General features: G+C 42.2%; 1 protein-coding gene across 5 annotated transcripts in view; it reads left to right on the top strand.

Moving 5' to 3' along the window:
- The first annotated feature begins 4,530 nt into the window (after positions 1-4,530).
- The window catches only part of TMBIM1 (transmembrane BAX inhibitor motif containing 1), a 1,047,780-nt gene continuing 1,034,751 nt past the window's right edge, over positions 4,531-17,559 (top strand). For 2 of the 5 annotated variants that reach the window (XM_044075610.1, XM_044075613.1), the window contains exon 1: positions 5,137-5,330. The gene's annotated coding sequence lies outside the window, so the exon portion shown is untranslated. Of the gene's footprint in view, positions 5,039-5,136; positions 5,363-17,559 lie in introns of those variants that run through there. The other 3 variants (XM_044075612.1, XM_044075609.1, XM_044075611.1) reach the window with 3 other exon arrangements.

The following is a 17,559-nucleotide window of genomic DNA, read 5'->3' as shown; positions in this document are numbered from 1 at the left end:
AGAAAGCGGTTGGTGGAGATTGCCCATTCCCACACTCTCATGGCTTCCCGACATAAAGGGTAAGACCTGGTTCCCCCCTGTTTGTTGATGTACCAGACCACCGACATGTTGTCTGACTGAATCGCAATTGTTCCCAGGGGAAGAAAGGCCTGAAGTGCTTGCAACGCCAAGAGCATGGCCCTCATCTCCAGAACATTGATATGCAGGGAGGTCTCAGAGTCATTCCACGTGCCTTGGACCGTCCGTCCCACAAAATGCCCCCCCAACCAAGGCGAGATGCGTCCATGGTCACTGTGGCAAGGGGGGTAGATGCACAAAAGGGGCGGCCTCCTTGGAGATCCTCTGAATGGAGCCACCACAAAAGAGACCACTTGCAAGCCTTGCTGATTGCAATGGGGTGATGCAGGGGAAGAGAAAGATAAGACCATTGTACTTGAAGCGTCCACTGAAGTACCCGCATGTTCAAGCGGGCGAGCGGGAGAAGAGAAATCACTGCCGCCATGGACCCTAGTGCCCTCAGGACCAATTCCGCTGGAACTGAGCTGGAGTGGAGGATGGCCCGCACCTGGAGTCGTAGATTCCGAATTCTGTCAGTTGTGAGGAAGGCTCTTAACTTTCTTGTGTCTAACCTGGCACCTATGAAATCTATCAGCTGAGTAGGGGCCAGGTTGGACTTTCCTACGTTTATCGTGATACCTAGCCAGGGAGCTAGCTGAAGAAAGGAGTCTCTTGCCAAGGATAGTAGATGCCTTGTTGGGGCGGTGAGAAGCCAGTCGTCCAGGTACGGAAAGACCTGCACCCCCTGAAGTCTCAGGTGGGCCGGAACCACTGCTAATACTTTGGTGAACACCCTGGGGGCTGTGATGAGACCAAAGGGAAGGACCCTGAACTGGTAGTGACTGGCTCCCAGCCGGAAGCGAAGAAACCTCCTGGACCGTCTGTCCATTAGTATGTGGTAGTACGCATCCTTGAGGTCTATAGAGCACATCCAGTGATTCTCTCCCAGAAGGGGGAGAATAGATTGTAAAGTGACCATCCGGAACTTCTCCTTGGGAACTGCCAGGTTTAATAGGGACAGATCTAAAATGGGTCTTAGGTCCCCCGTCTTTTTTTGGCACTAAAAAGAACCTGGAGTAGAACCCTGATCCGATCTGGTCTGGGGGGACGGGCTGGATGGCTCTTTTCCTCAGCAGATAGTCAATTTCTGCTGAAGCAGCCTCCCTCTGATCGGGTGGAACGTCGGGGAGGGATTTTGTATCCTCTGGATATAATACGGAGGACCCAGCGGTCTGTTGTTATGGACTCCCATGCCGCTAGATGCTCCGAAAAATGTCCCCCGACTGCCTCCAGAGTAGAGCAGTCGGGCAACCCCTCAGGGTTGCTGCGCGGGCCGCTCAGAGAAAGGTTCTCTGGACCCGAAATTCCTAGGAGCCCCTCTGCCCCTGGGGCGGCGTCCGCCCTGTCCTCCTCTGCCACGGAAGGACTGGTTGTCCGGAGCGGGTTGGGATTGCTGCGACTTCCAGAACCACATCTTCTTCTGGCCCTTTTGGTTCCTAGAGTAGGACCTCTGGGGCACAGAGAAGCGGACTTCGACGGCAGACAGCATCTTCCCGTCCTTCTCGCTCTGGACCAAGGTGTCGTGAACCATCTTGCCAAAAAGGGCAGAACCATCAAAGGGGGCGTTCGTGAAAGACGCCTTGAAGGGCTCCGTGAAATCGCAATGGCGGAGCCAGGCCTGGCGTCTCGTGACTAGGCCTACTCCTGCAGCTCTAGCGGCTCCCTCAGTAGCATGGGAAAGCAACTGCATAGAGGTATTTGTCACGGACCGAAGAGTGGCCATACGGGTGGAGTGCAAAAGTTTGTCCTCCTCCGACATGGACTCTGGGGGGGATGCAGCGTATTCTTTAATAAGATCGCGCTGCATCCTAATAACATGTGCCAGATTGTTGAGTGCCCACACTGAGAAGGTCGCTGAACTAAACATTCGCTTCCCCAAGCGGTCCATCATCCGAGACTCCTTGCTCGGAGGATGGACTGAGGGACTCTCCTGGGCGAGTTCCCTCTTGGTGGCTGCTGCCGTCAACATGGCATCTACCGGAGGACCCTTACTCCAGTGGGCACGGTCAGCAGGGGGCTGAGAATCCTGTCTGGCCTTTTGGGGATTGGCTCCACGGTGTCCGGTTCCTTCCACGCCCTGGTGGTAATAAGGTCCACCAGGGGGTCGGCAGGAGGGGACACCCAAGAGGTAGACGGGCCTGCTTCGAATGCCTCCAAGAACACGGACTCGTCCGAAGAAGACTTTGGGGCAGACCACCCTCCTCTTATATGAAGCATTTCCATGAGGTCTCCAAAGGAGACATCCTCGGGGGGTGATCTTTGGGAGCCTTCCCCTTCCTCCAAGTCCGTGTCTTCAGTTAAAGACTCAGGGGAGTCTATGTGCCTCCTTTTACACGTGTGCTTGCGAGGTGCCTCCTCGGGGGGGCTGTCCGAAGAGCCCTTGCAAGCATTGTCTAGTTCCACAGGAACTGCTTGGGGCATTGAAACGGGCTGTCCCAGTGGCCGGGTGACGGAAGCCTGACCCAGAGCAGATGGAGTGTGGGATGGAGCCGAAGCAAGTGCTGGGGGTCTGGAAGCCCTCAACAGAGCCCTCTCCACTACATCAAAAGCCGAAGGGGAGCCGGCCTCGACCAAAGGATCCGACAGTTGGCTCCCCCTTGGATCAGAGGAGTGGATCGAAGCCGGCGCCGAGCCCCTCAGATCCGAGGGACCAGTGCGCTCCGACACAGACGGCGCCGAAGGCACACTGAGTCCCTCTGATCCGAAACTCGGGCCAAGGCTCAGAGAGGTCGGATCTGACACACTCGAGGGCAGGGTCGGATCCGAAGTAGCCAGTACTATCGGAGCCGACCCACCCCCGGCTCCAAAGCTGCCTGGCTCCGAGCGCTCTGAACCTGGGTAGCGGGTCGGAGAAGGAGCTATGGGCTTGAAAAAAGGGGTCGAGTTTCACCCCGGGGGGGGGGGGGAGTCAGGAGCACTCCCATCTGCATCTGGGCCTGGATGAACCTTCGCATCATCCGGTCCAGATCGGCGTCAGAAAGACTATAGGTCGACCTCGAAGAGGCTACCGAGGTAGGCCTTGAGTACCGCCTCGATAGCCTCAAAGGAGGTCGGGTCTCCTCCTCCTCAGGTCCCAGTGAAAAGGTTGGGGACCGGAGCCGAGGAGGAGAACCAGTAGCTAGAGAGGTCGGAGGAGAAGCCCGCTTAGCCGGCTGGGCCGAGACGGAGGTCTCGGCCTGCTGCTTGTGGTGCTTCTCTCTCCGTTCCTTCTTCCTAGCTTCCCTGTCCTCCGAACCCATAGAGGGAGTTTGAGTCCCAGGAGGAGGAGCGGGAGCAGGTAGGGCAGGTACCACAGGAGCGGTAACTACCAATGGGGCAGAGGCCGAAGCCGAGTCCGGGGGTAAAAGTCCCGCTAAGACCAGCTTCGACCTCCGCTCCTTCAATGCCCTGGGGTTGAACCCTGCACAGATTGAACATCCGGAAGTGAGGTGTTCAACCCGAAGGCATCGAACGCACCGAGTGTGGCCATCCGCAGGGGACAGCTTATGGCCACACTCGGAGCATTTCGAAAATATCGCCTTTGGGGCTTCAGACATTTTTTTTTTTTTTTTAAACAAAAAGAAAACTAACAAGTTAACAACCCAGTCACACTACAGGCCCCAAAGAAACCACACACACACAAACTACGCTACCAGCGAGGGGAGGGAATTACAAAAAAAATAAGTAATTTAACCAAAAATAGTTTAAATGGGTGGGAAACCTAAAACTTTCACACAAAGGAACTATTTATAGACCATAAAACCCTTAGTAAAATACTAAATTTTCACTTAGCTGAAGGAGCTCAAAGATCAAGCTGTCACCATGAACGCGGCAAACTAGATCTGAGGTCATGTAGGGAGAGCAGGGCATTATGGGTGAGGGGAGGAGCTAGGAGCTCGGATCCATAGCTGGATAAACCATGCCGGTTCAGATCCGATATCGGATCTATACCCACAGGTTGCAGACAAATGAATACACCTACTCAGATGGAACGTTATGGTAAGTACATAACTTCTAATTAACCCACCTGTCCCCCTTTAAGCCGGAGAGTTTGGCACCCACGTCCTCCGAAAAATCATGAAAATGGCAAATGCCTAGAGATTTCTGGACTTAAGTTTTCTACTAAGACTATTACTTATGGCTGAACGCATGAAGCAACATAAACAACTCAAAATACTATAACAGTAAGCTTTTATTATAACAAAAAAAGTGAAATCCAATACGGTCTGTCTTACAAATGCAATGTTTGCTGAAAAGAGTCGGTCCCACTTTTCGTGTGTTAAAAGATGGCACATTGCAATGTGTGTACCCAAAGTCGGCGCTGCAGGGATACCTCTACTCCAGGCTAGCAAAAGGCAGAGTCAGTAACTAGGATATTGCGCCTTTATCTAATCTGCTTTGATCACACCATCACTCACTTTTACCTCCTGTTGCTGTTAGACAGTAGGCATTCTGTTCTAGTCTGTTTAGTTGGATCAGCACGGTATTGGTTTCTATTTCATTCACGGATATTCGGGGGTTAGTGGTGCCCAAAGCAGGGAACCACGCCGTTTCTCTGGGCGTTCTTTACCCACGGTAGAATCTCACATCAATGAGAACCGAAGCCACCACCCTTTCTTATAGTTCAGAGCATGAGAAGTAGTGGCCAAGCTGTAGGGTGGGGTGCACCATGCATGACGTTCTGCTAGCTTACAGAGGAAAGGAGTCAGCAGATAGCCACTCTGTGGGAGGAACCGGTACCGCTTGGATAACTTGTCGAAACTTAATTGGGACAAGAAACAAAAGCAGAGCCGAGAAGCTGCGTTTCACCGTTGGGTCTGTATAATAACATCGAAGCAATATGTACAAAAAAGGCTAGTTATGATCTGCTCTGCTGTCAGAATCTTACTCCTGCTGTTTACGGGTTTGATGTGTTATATAAACGAACAAGAAAACTGTACTGGTAAGAGGCGATTGTATGCTGCAGAAGATCACATGTCATTAATTGGCTACTTTCTTAGTTTCGCTTTATTTTTGGTGGGTGGTGTCATTGTGTTTGTGTAGGTTGTTCGGTGGGCGGTGTCTTTATTTCTGCTCAGCAGGGCGTTTATTTTGGAGTGTATGGTTGGATTTGTATTCAGTGGTGTCCTACTTATTTTGATGTTGAGTTGAAAACGACTATTTACTGAAATATTTACAAAGACTGATGTAAGTCTGATTGTCGCTTGAACACAGACTGGGACGGTGATACTTAGGTAGGAATAGAATGGAACTTACAACTCTCAATGTAGGTGTTTTGTCACTATCGTTGGATCCTTTGCCTTTACATTTGACTTCGCAGTTGTTACAAGAAATATTTAGTCTTGTACAAAAATGTCCACTTGTTTGCCAGCGTGGATGAACTGATTTAGTTTTTAAAAGTTCGTCTTTTTTTTTTTTTTTTTTACAACTAATGTATTGTTAAGAGTGGTACAAATATGTACATAGAATGTGTGATTTATAAGTTTGCTAGACACAGCATGACTTCCAGCTCCTAGAACGTCTGTAGTATGCCGACAGCATAATTTGTATCAGTTTAGGGATAGGCCTAGTCAGATGAGAAACAACCTGTATATTGGGTGGAGGTGGGTATGTATGGTTTACAGTGGTGCACATTTGAGTGAGGAGGGTGCAATATGTGTACATGTGATTGGTAAAGGGTGTGAATCTGTTACATGTCTGGCAACTCCTAATACTGTTTTTACTTGAAAATCTGCAGTAATTTATAACAAGCACAGACAAGGCTTTTGCCCTGGTAATATTGTAAATTAGACATTTATTGTTTCTTGTACAACAGTTTATTATTTTCAATATATTTTTGTAATTCTCCTAAAACATCTAGTCAAAATAAGTAGGTATGGGTAACACTTTCACTAAACCTAAAATTAAGAATATGTGCATATTTTTATCTTTTTAGTATTTCTAATGCAACCTTAGTCAGTGATTATTTTTAATTGCTGCTAAAACAATGTTTAAAGGAGAACTCCACCCAAATATATTTTGTTCTCATCACAAAGTACTTTTTTCTGCCCTTGATACAAAAGTCAAAAGTGCTATATATCAAGGAAACGTAAATGAAGTAGTGTCCTACTGCTTTCTACGTGAAGTTGTTTTTTAATAGATATCTTTCTCTACTGAAATCTCACTTTATTTCATATAAAATTGTAATCTGTGACATCATTTGGTCTGGTAGAGGTAACTGCATTTCTAACTTTTTAGAAGAAAAATAACGAGGTAGGTTACTGATTTTTAACTACAGGGTCAATAAAAAGTTTCAAAGCTAGATAGTAACTGCAGTCAGTTCTGTGTGTGTTTTTCTTCAACACTGGTGAAACCTGGTTAAATCCAAGCACTTCAGATGACTTGGTATGTCCCCCAAGCTATAATGTGTTAAGAATTGACAAAATAAAAAGAACAGGTGAAGTAATTTGGTGCTGTTTTTTCTGATAAATGTGATATCTCCACAGCCAGTACAATTAGTCTGTCCTTTTCTAATGCAGAAATATTAATGTTATGTATCAAAATGAACGCTACCATTCACTCCATATAGCTACCATTTACATTCCACCTAACTGCTTCACAGAAATCATAAATACCCTTGAAGACTCAGTAACTCAATAGGTAGCAAACTTGCCTTTGGTGCTGGAAGACCAGAAGGCTGAATGTTTTAGTTACCCCCCCCCCCCGGTAGTTGGCTTAATTTTCCAATACTAACATTGCAGTGCAGTATGAGGGGGTGGGTGTTGCTGCACTCCTGAGTGTGTCATTCTTTGGATGAGATGCTACACTGAGGCTCCATATTCGTGACTTAGTTGATTACATGAATGTAAAAGATCAGATAGCACTTATTGAAAAGAATAGGAGAAGCACCCCCCCCCCCCCCCCAGGTGCCCTATCCAATTTCGCCTAAGCATTGTGAGTATCACCTCTGGTCTCTCTTGAAAAGAGGCAACATTGTCTTCCCTATCCAATTTCGCCTAAGCATTGTGAGTATCACCTCTGGTCTCTCTTGAAAAGAGGCAACATTGTCTTAGTGGAACTAAATCAAAATGTAAATAAATTAAGCTAATAAAATAAGACAATCTATTCTGGATCACTTCAGGTGCAAAATATTATTTTCATTCTGGGTGATTTTCACAAATAACCAGTCAATACCAGTCTTCTAGCCATAGACCTCCACGGACTAACTCTGCTAATAAAAGAACTAACCAGGCAGAGTAAGACTAGAAATAAAAACAGCCTCTCAGACTGGTTATTAATCTCAAACAGCCTTAACATTAAAGGAAAATTCCACCTCCTACAGTTTAACTTGGCTCTTAGGTTGCTTTTCACCCTACAGTATGGTTCCAGTTCTGTGTAAGTACCTGAAATCTGCTTGTACTCTTTAAAACTTTCATTTCTTCACTTTGGAATCAAAGGAAGGGAAAGACCACTCACATTTTTAAGCTTAACTTCTCACATAATTTGCAGAGGAATTTGTCTAGACTTGCATGACATACCATATTTGTAGTTGGGCACTGCTGACAATCTTATATGGGTAATTATTCCTGCTGATGTCAGGAGCTCAGGCTGCTGAAAACAAGACAGAGAGGTGTGAAACTGTTTTGCATTGTCTTTATTGCAGAGAGGAAGAGAACTTGCACACCTGCTTCCAGTGTAGCCATGCCATTCATAGCGATACTTGGCAATTAGATCAAGTCAGTGTTTTAAAGGCAGTTGTCACCTCTTTTGACAAATTTGCATAAGCAGTATCACAGTATTGGAATGCTAAGGTTTAAACTTTTAAATGTTTGTTTATACTACTTTATATTTTAAGATGACTTGAATGTGGTGTCAAAGATATCTGTGACATTTAGAGAAAAGTCAGAAAATATTTTTTCTTGTGATTTTTGTAAAGTATCAGCGCATTTACCAAAATGTAGGGGGAGGGGCTGTCAATTCATCTTGGACTACAAAAAAATACTTTGAACAAAGTCCTGCAATTTAGTAACTGTTTTGGTTGCAGCTGTATAATTCCTTAGTGGACTTAGCCCTGAGATGCACACAAATGAGGGCCATTCAAGAAATTAAAAGTAGTCTTGTTACAGATAGTATATAAGATGATAGTGACTGACATAATCCCATTATATGCCAATAGAATAGGAAGGAATACACCACTACTTCTTTATGTCTAGCATGATTCATGAAATGGATTTATGAGAGAGTGGCTGGAAGAAAGGTAAGAACACATTGATATGTGAAGCCTTATTGACAGCCATTTTGCAGAAAACATATTAAAATTCTTGTGATGTCCCTCCTCTGGACCAGTGATTTGAGGAATCACAATCCTCACCACTGACACCTCTGGTGAATGTTCACTGAGAAAAAAATAGACACGCACAGTATTTGTCGATGCAGCTGTCTGCGTCTAGTACAGTTTCCTAAGAGCACATAGGGAATGCACACTTCAGTCCTGGGGCTGGATTTCCTCTCCAGGCCCCAAATAAGACTCCACACTGACCACCTCAGAGATGAGTCCTCAGCTGGGTGTACCAAGCCAAGTCGTTCAACACCCTCTGTGAAATCAGTGCTCTGTCCCTGTTCAAAGTAGTTCACACACACACACACACACACACACACACACACACACTTTGAGACTTGATTTTACACACACATTAGAAATGCTAGGACAGAGTTACTTGCTATGCCACTTCCAGCCAGACTGTAAGTTAGATACTGCCACAGAACACCCAAAAAGCCAGCTACTCTAAGGCTGTTATGAGGGTTCCCAATTACTCTAGTAGAATTAATATTTGTAGAAATAGTCTTGCTGCTTGGCTTGGAAATAGGAACCTGCAACCACAGTGCCACTAAATAAATGCAAGTACTCACAAAGATTAAAATGCTTTCTAAAAGACCAGCCACAATGAAAAGTTTAGATGTTTACTTTAATATTATAAAAATGTAAATTCTGAATATCTAGTTAAAATAAACACCAGAGTTTCAATCACAGGAAGTGTGTGTGTGTGTGTGTGTGTGTGTGTGTGTGTGTGTGTGTGTGTGTGTGTGTGTGTGTGTGTGTGTGTGTGTGTGTGTGTGTGTGTGTGTGTGTGTGTACATGTCTTGGACAGATAAAGAAAAAAACACTTTTAGCTAATCTCACTGTGTTTTCCTAACTGAAGAATCATGGTTCCCCTAGTCACTTACTAAAGCAAGGCAAGATGAAATGGATGAGTGTTTTTTGACAGTTCCAATAACAGTGCTGAATGCTTGTGACACATCTCTTACTAGTATCTAAATACAATTTCAGTGCTGACTGCAGAATTGCATCACATCTGGCCACCTGACTCTGGTTTCCACACTACCCCTTCACTAGCAACTCAGCCAGGATTTGGTACAGATGTGTCACAATACATACACACAACTTTGCTAAGGTTTAATACAGCATCCAGAAGCTATAAAACAATTCCAGAACTTTACCGTTCCTGCAGAAAGGCTTTTCATAGATATTGCATCTCTGGCTGGATTCATACCTGTAAGAATCCTTATGGCCTAAACAAAGTTAATTTCAGCCTATTTTTCTTATGGTTTGCTGGGCTGAGCGTAACCCTTCCTCCCAGTATCCTCTGTTAAAATATATACATTTCAGCAGTTACAACAATACAACCTGATGTACATGTGTGTATTTTTTCTGTCCAGCAGGATCCACTGTTGAAGCATTTTTAACACAAGCAGCTTTACAAATAAGTTTTTAACAAGCAACTGTACAAATCCGTTGATATTCAAATGACATATAATTTGTTACAAAATTCCAGCTAGCTATGCTGGGACATGTTACGCATGCACTGCCCTACTCCCCCTAGCACAGCTGGCACTACCTGACATTACCATTCTGTAAGAAGTGGTCAGTGATTTTGAGGAGTTAAAATAACTCAGAAAAGTGAGAGTGAAAAAGTAGATTTAAGAGTTCCAAGTAGAATTTTCCTTATTTGCTTTAAGCAGTCAGGAGTACTCTTTTATACATGACTGATCATAATCCTGCCTGTGTCCTCTAATCTCAACTGAGGCCACCAAAAACTCTACCTTTACCCAGGCAAGACAAATAAAACACTTGTCATATGTATACTTTAGCAATGTGACTGAAATCCATTGTATTTCATTCCTCCAAAATGAAACGGTCACCTACTTGAATGCAGTCTTTCTAAATATTCTTAACTCTGTTTCCATTAAGGAGAAATAAATCTGAAAGCTTGCTAGCCCTTTTGCTGTATGGCCTGGGAAAAATAAACCAAATCTCAAACATATAGGACCCTTTGAAACAGTCAAATATTCTGCACAAGAGTCAAAATATTACATATTATCAAAATATTACATATCATCAAAGCCTACAAAGGACACATACAGAAAAATGAAAAAAAAACTTTGAAAATGTATTAACAAAGTGTTGAAACCAACTAAAGCCACTACTCCCCACAGTAATGTCATCATCATCTTTCGGCTGTCCCCGTTAGGAGTTGCCACAGCGGATCATCTATTTCCATTTATTCCTGTCCTCTGCATCTTGCTCTGTCACACCAACCACCTGCATGTCCTCTCTCACCACATCCATAAACCTTATCGTAGGCCTTCCTCTTTTCCGGTTACCTGGTAGCTTCATCCTTGGCATCCTTTTCCCAATATACTCAGCATCCCTCCTCAACACATGTCCAAACCAGCGTAATCTTGCCTCTCTGGCTTTGTCTCCAAACCTTCCAACCTGGGCTGACCCTCTAATATACTTATTCCTTATCTGGTCCACCCTTGTCACACCCAGTGCAAATCTTAACATCTTTAACTCTGCCACATCCAGCTCTAACTCCTGCCTTTTTTTTATCAATGCCACTGTCTCCAACCCATTTAACAGCTGGTCTCACTACCCTCTTGTAGACCTTCCCTCTCACTCTTACTGGTACTCGTCTATCACAAATCACTTCTGACACTCTTCTCCAACAACTCCATCCTGCCTGTACTCTCTTCTTCTCCTCTCTTCCACACTCACTATTACTCTGAACTGGTGATCCCAAGTATTTAAACTCCACCACCTTTGTCACCTCTACTTATTGCATCCTCATCATTCCTCTATCCTCCCTGTCATTCACACACATATATTCTGCCTTAGCCCTACTGACCTTCATTCCTCTTCTCTCTAGAGCATATCTCCATCTCTCTATGGTCTCCTCCACCTGTTCCCTACTCTCTCTACAGATCACAATGTCATCTGCAAACATCATAGTCCACACGGACTCCTGTCTGATCTCGTCTGTCAACCTGTCCATCACCATTGCAAATAAGAGGGGGCTCAGAGCTGATCCTTGATGTAATCTCACCTTAAACGCATCTGTCACTCCCGCTGCAGAAGTCACCGCTGTCACACTTCCCTCAGACATATCCTGTACCACTCTTACATACTTTTCTGACACTCCCAACTTCCTCATACAATACCACAACTCCTCTCTAGGCACCCTGTCATATGCTTTCTCTAAGTCTACAAAAACACAATGCAACTTCCCACAGTAATAACACTAACAAATTTATTTTGCATCTAATCAGTTTTGGTCAAGTTAAAAAAAAAAAAAAAAAAAATCTCCTTAAACATTTTACTGCCTCCATATTCTTAGATCTGTATAAAGAATTTTACATTGACCTTGTGCTTACGAGTTACGTTTCTGATATGATTTCAAGCAGTCTTCTCAAAAGTTTCTGCTAATTTCAACTTTTTACCCAACACTGTTGAAGATCCACAAGGCTCCATACTGAGACTTGTAATCTGCATGAAGTACTGTATAATAGGACCTTAGTTAATTACACACGACTCCACACTAGTAATAAAATTGAACTACACAAGTTCTGACTTCATTGCATTCAACTAAGAGATGAAATTCTGTTAGTAGATTAACTGTGTTATCTCCAAAAAACTAATTGTCATAACCTACAAAATGAGGCCATTCCTTAAACGGACAGCAGCATTGTTTCTTATTGTCCAGTCCCATTTACTTCCCAGACTACTATATAGTGGTCCTATATTAGCGAATATTCAGGCAATAGATACATTTTGAAAATGCTATGACACATCCTGTATTGCCCTCTAGCAATTACAATGGCTTGAACTAAGTAAAATCCTGAACTACATCCGTGTGAGACCCACATGCAGTGTTAAGTAACCCTAACAATTTGTCTACTGTCACAAACTTAACACAATATATTCCTAAAGGAGAACATGGTCATGACAATTAAATCATCTAGCAGTCGCAAAATAATTCACTAATCTCTTTGATTCCCTTCATTCCAATGTATATCTCTAAACTATAAAAAAAGAAAAATCTAGCAAAGCTAGACTTTCGACTGTGTGATGCCTTAAACCTCTTGTATCAGAGGCAATATGGGATATGTGCAAATTACCCATTAAGTATATCGTGTGTTTCAGCTAATGGCAATTTTGAATGTCCATGACTTTTTTTTTCTTTTACTTGTCTGTTTACAGACAATTTCAAGCCAATAAAGCCAAAGCCCTCTAGCTGTGGACATGCATGTTTCTGCCTTCTTATGGCATCATCAGCACCGCATAAGAGGAATGTTTGACTTTTGGAAAAACAGGGTTGTTGTACCCAATTGATGTCCATAAACATTAGAGTGTCTACAAAATATCCCAACTAACAAGCTAAAGCGATGAGTAAAAAGGTCACACAGGAGAACCAACTGGTTAAAAAACACACAGAAGAATCTAGCAAAGCTAGACTTTTCACTGTGTGTTGCCTTACACCTCTTGTATCAGTTGCCTCTGATACAAGAGGTGTAAGGTATCACAAAGTGGAAAGTCTAGCTTTGCTAGATTTTTCTTGTTTTTTTAACCAATTGGTTCTCCTGTGTGTGACCTTCATACCTCTAAACTATGGAATTCTCTCCCACTAGAACGTACAACTGACTAACGCAAACATTTTCCTAACCAACAGTAACATGGGCCTGCTGCTGTGTCATGTGACATTCTCACACTTCAAAGGTAGATGATATTTCACTCTCTTACATTTTTCTCCTGGAGTTTCCTGTCCACTACTGCTGTCCTACTTCCTGTGTCTCCTTCATTTACCACATTCCTATTTCACTCCCTTGGACATTTTATTGTAATGTAGCCTGCTCTTGTTCTACCACCTTATGCCTATTATCATTTTTATTCAGTAGCTATAATCTTGCTATCACTGTATATAGATTACTAGATGATTATAATTCTTAATCTGTTTTTATACTTGTGTAAATATTAACCACAGTGCTTCATATTGATTGTATTCCTGTTTCAAATACTACACGTGTAATCATTCATACTGCACAGTGTAACACCCTTACTTCATATATGGTGGTTGTAACTTGATTGTAAATATTTATTTGTTTTTTGTTTTTGTGTTGTCACTGTGAACCATGAGCCCAGTCAGGCTGTTCCTGTTAACAAATACAATAAATAAAATGTTCTTTTCAGTGTATTGACTCTTGTGGTCAAAAAAAAAAAAAAAAAAAAAAAAAAAAAAACTTGCATCAGGGAGGTGAAATGAAAGCATTGGCTGTAACATGAAGGAATATCAACATAGCTGTCCTCTATTCTGGGGTAAATCAAAGAAAATAAGTGCTACTGAGAACGATTTAATGAGTACTGTTGAAAAAGGCAAGATAAGGTGAAAAAACATTTATGCTGATACTTTTTTAAAGTTCACTTCATAGGGTACAAATAGATGGGATGAACTCTTGGGTTAAGCATTTTTACTGCTCTTTTTTTTTTTTTTTTTTTTTTTAAATTCAGATATAACTGTCTGATTTGGACAATAATGTGAGTATATAGATCATAGATGGTGTCATAAGTTAGCCAGCCTCCATACTTGTGATGGAGATTTCCCCACAGTGTGTCTTGTTTTTGTTGGCCCTGATCAGTTGCCTTTATTCTGCTTTGGACCATTGTATTTATTCAGCTGGCATCGCAACTCGTAGAACTTCACTACTTTTAGCATAGTTCTCTGACTGCAGTACTTCTTGGGATTCCTTGATTGATTCTTTCCTGTTGGGTGGTTCACTGACTGACTGCATTTAATTTGCATTGTGGGTCCCTGACTTGTTTGTTCATAAATGGCATAATGTTCAGAAATGTGAAATGGAGAGACAAGATACAAGTTGTACTGCTACTACCACCACCAGCTTTACTTGAATGTACGGGAAACTAGACCACAAGGCATACAGACAGGATTCTGGGATGCACCTAAAGACCCCAATTATTTCGACAGATATATGTATTTGGTACATCTTTTTTCAGAAACAGAAGGCTTTTTTTATCTTTCTGTTGAGGTAGCTTTAGACATTGTGTGTGTATCTATAATGTAAATGTATGGATAACATAACCTAGTACAAAGGAAATGCAGTTTTTCTGCCTTAAGGGTAGTGCATACTTTCCTTAAGGAAGAACAAAGTGAAAAAAAAAGTATTTGTACAGGAATGATACTGGCATATGAATTACTGTCATCATAACTTGTGATGCAAGATCAATGGCAAAGATCACTTTTGTATTAGTCGTAAAAATAAAACTGAATTCAAGTTGGTATTGCTTGTTTAAACCACATTTTAAGTTAAAACCGCAACAATGATAGCCTAGTACTTGCCTATAAACCTATCTGCCCTTGTAGGATATTTTAAGCCTAGCCAGTTTCTCTCTTTGTGCTTGAAATACCCTTTCCTATTTGGTTATAAATGGGCCTTACCCATCCCATGATTGTTAATTGTATATTAACACTAATGAGAATAAGTTAACACTAATGAGAATAAGTGTATCATGCCTTAAATAATTTGAGGAGACCCATGCATGGGATAAAGCATTTAGTAGCTGCCTCTGTCTATTGGTAGTACAGGGGACAATCCTGGGGTAAGTCTTTTCTGTTTCCCATCCATAGATATTTAGAGTATAAATGGAATAAGTAGAGAAACTACTGGGAGTGGGAGGATGGCATAATGGTTAAAGTGTTTTCCTTACAAACAGAAGGGTTTGATTCTCGCATGGGGTAAGTGACTAGGCTTAAAATGGCCTGCAAAGGCAGTTAGCCTAGTACCAGCCTATGAAACAATGTATGGCCTTGTCACAGTCCCTTCCTCATCTTTAAAAAGTTCATAATTCTAAATAATTATAGCGCGTATGATGCAGCACAGTTTCTCCATACAGGTTGGAGACACTATTTCTTCACACCTCTTAGAGTATGGGGGACATTGGTGTAGCAGGAGACAGCTCAACAGCATTACTAGTTGCTTTTTATAGGGTCCTCTTATATGACATGTACAAATGCTAAATATTTAGAAGCAAACGGACAGGTAGCACTCTCTGAATTCTCAGACTGATGTTAATTTCAGTCATGTTCTTTACTACCATTAGAATCCTTGAAATTGCATGTGATGAGAGTAGGACAGCAATGAAGCTATCGCGTTGGTAATCTGTACCAAAACCAATAAATGCACTGCACAGATGCGGTGCAGTAAAACGTATTCTACATATCTTGGAAACTGCTGTTTCCTTCAGCAGTCCCTTCTCTGGTCTCACTAATAGTTAAGAAACCGCAACTTGTAGATTATTGGTCAACAAAGCTTACTGCTAAAACTTGTCTTTATGATTTCATGACTAGCTGTTACTTCCTGTACATAAAGTTCCACTGTTCAGCTACAGTGGCATTTCAGCAAGTCTTCCAGTCAAAAATAAATGAATCCAATCATAAATTTCTTGCAGAAAGATCCAGTTTGTACATATGTACGTGTGTGGGAGAGATATTTGTATGGTTTGAGTCATTTGGTTTAGAGGAAGGTTGAGTTCAAGCATTACTCACCTTGATTTTTGTGATAACAGCACTAGAGGCTACATAAACAATTTTATCAATGGAGGAAAGCTTTTTACAGAAGTAAGCAACCTGTTGAAGACTGTGCCAAAACTTCTGGCTTTTGCTGTACAAGATGCTTGCTTGCCAATTGTTTGATTTCCAGATAAACCAAGATGGAGATAGTTTGTTAGACACATTTCCTGACTGATATCAAGACATACTTTATTTATTTATTTAACATTTCTTTACCAGGAATAGGACAGAATCTATTTTCAGCGGAGGCCCAGGGAGAAATACTCCAGACATGTCCTTGGAATGTGGGAGGAAACCAGAACACCCGGAGGAAACCCACGTGAATGCAGGGGAGGACATGCAGACTCCACACAGAAGGCATCCCAGCTGAGAATCTGACCGGAGAACCTCTTGCTGTGAGGTGACAACATTGACCACTGCGCCGCCCCGCCCAGATGGATTATGTAGTAGTATGTTGGATCTGTTGCAGTTTGAGAACTGTAATTGTGAAAAAAAAATCAGAATTCTTTGTTTTTTTGTTTTGTGTTTTTGCATGGGGACCATACACCCTATGTGGAGTCCCTGCTCTAACCTATGCTCCCAATAAGAAATCCGTGGAAACCAGGATGGAATAAATGCATTTTAAAATTATTTTAGTATCCATAAGTACATTTCGGGTATGCCAGCATAAAACGTTCGCCCAGAAGACTTCCTCAGGAGTATAAAACAACTGCATCATCTAGTGAATGGTTCAAGTTACACGCACAAATCAGTTGCTGGTTCAAATTAAAGGAATAGTATGCTCCTTAAAAACATATGTAATATTATATGAAACTTAAAGGCTTGTAAAAACATATAAACCTAATATAAAAATGTGTGTAATAAGCTGGCTTGCATATGAAATATTCATATATTGCTGCAACAAAAGTATTTCCACAGATTTCTGCTTGGTTCTGAGTATAGATTTAAGAGTGGCAATGCCATTAAGCCCTGGCATAATATGAGCTTTAAACTTCAAAATCCAGTTCAGTTCTGCTGTCTCAGTTCTGAGAGCAATATTTTCATCTCTTTCATACACGACTTCTAAAATCGGGAATTTAGAACTGGGTAGGTTCCTTCAGCTTATGTTTGCTTAAGGCATTAGTAACTACTTCACTTCATTTTTTGAGATGACTGGATATGCTGTCCTGAAGCCTGTGGTTTGTTTTACCTATATAATAGGAAGTGCAGTCAGTGCATGTTGCTAGATATACCCGGCTCCTGGTATTGCAATTACCAAAGGCTCTAATTTCAAAACTTGTGGCTGTTGCAGGATGTGTAATAATTTTCCTAGGTCAATGTACTTGCAGAATACGCAATTGCCACATTTATAACTGCTTTTTTTTTTTTTTTTTTCTTGAGATGGCTGTAAACCACAATCTGGGTTCTCTACAGCATAATGTACTTTTAAGTTCCTGTGTCTCATGTGAAAAAGGGTTGTGAAGTGGTGATATAACTATTAAGTGATGGAACATCCTGTAGTATATGCCATTGTTTACGGATTATATTTTCAATGGCTAAGGAGTTCTTTTGTAAGTCAAAGTAC

Source organism: Protopterus annectens, chromosome 6.part1, assembly GCF_019279795.1.
Source record: "Protopterus annectens isolate FY-2018-M chromosome 6.part1, PAN1.0, whole genome shotgun sequence".
NCBI classification, from domain to species: Eukaryota; Metazoa; Chordata; order Ceratodontiformes; family Protopteridae; genus Protopterus; species Protopterus annectens.
Note: the sequence above shows the minus strand (reverse complement) of the source record. Positions and strands in the feature narration are given on the sequence as shown.